The 986-nt window shown below is 57.1% G+C and overlaps 1 non-coding gene across 1 annotated transcript in view; it reads right to left on the bottom strand.

Annotated features, from left to right (window-relative positions):
- LOC126431819 (small subunit ribosomal RNA) overlaps nucleotides 1–536 on the bottom strand; it is a 1,909-nt gene extending 1,373 nt beyond the window's left edge. The window contains exon 1 of the ribosomal RNA XR_007577776.1: nucleotides 1–536. This exon is cut by the window's left edge and continues 1,373 nt beyond it. This is a non-coding gene — a ribosomal RNA (small subunit ribosomal RNA).
- Nucleotides 537–986: the final 450 nt, after the last annotated feature.

Below are 986 nucleotides of genomic sequence, written 5' to 3'. Positions count from 1 at the left end.
TACTCATTCCGATTACGGGGCCTCGGATGAGTCCCGTATCGTTATTTTTCGTCACTACCTCCCCGTGCCGGGAGTGGGTAATTTGCGCGCCTGCTGCCTTCCTTGGATGTGGTAGCCGTTTCTCAGGCTCCCTCTCCGGAATCGAACCCTGATTCCCCGTTACCCGTTACAACCATGGTAGGCGCAGAACCTACCATCGACAGTTGATAAGGCAGACATTTGAAAGATGCGTCGCCGGTACGAGGACCGTGCGATCAGCCCTAAGTTATTCAGAGTCACCAAGGCAAACGGACCGGACGAGCCGACCGATTGGTTTTGATCTAATAAAAGCGTCCCTTCCATCTCTGGTCGGGACTCTGTTTGCATGTATTAGCTCTAGAATTACCACAGTTATCCAAGTAACGTGGGTACGATCTAAGGAACCATAACTGATTTAATGAGCCATTCGCGGTTTCACCTTAATGCGGCTTGTACTGAGACATGCATGGCTTAATCTTTGAGACAAGCATATGACTACTGGCAGGATCAACCAGGGAGCTGCGTCAACTAGAGCTGAGCAGCCGGCCGCCCGGGAGTGTGTCCCGGGGGCCCGCGCGAACACGCAAGCGTCCGCTCAATTATTCTGCAAACAGGAGGAGGCTGAGCTCCCCTGCACAACACACCTCGAAACCCTCTCAGGTCCCGGCGGCGCGCAGCGCCGTCCTAAGTACTTGGTCGGGTTCGAGAGAGGCGCAATCGCCCGGAGTTAGGCGAGTAGACGCTTTAGGTGCGACCACCCGTGCTCCCAACTGAGCTTGCCGCTGCCGACAGAGGCCCGGGAGCGTGCTGTCGTGGCATTGCCGGCGGGAGACAACACGCGCCACCTACGGTGACCGGCAGCTCCAACGCCAGCGCCACAGAAGGACAAAAGCCCTACTTGGGTGCCGAAGCGAACTCTCCCAGCACAGCGCACGCGCCAACACGTCCGCACAGCTGCGATACAAACC

This window comes from Schistocerca serialis, unplaced genomic scaffold, assembly GCF_023864345.2.
Source record: "Schistocerca serialis cubense isolate TAMUIC-IGC-003099 unplaced genomic scaffold, iqSchSeri2.2 HiC_scaffold_1113, whole genome shotgun sequence".
NCBI classification, from domain to species: Eukaryota; Metazoa; Arthropoda; class Insecta; order Orthoptera; family Acrididae; genus Schistocerca; species Schistocerca serialis.
This window is presented reverse-complemented; position numbering and strand designations above follow the sequence as displayed.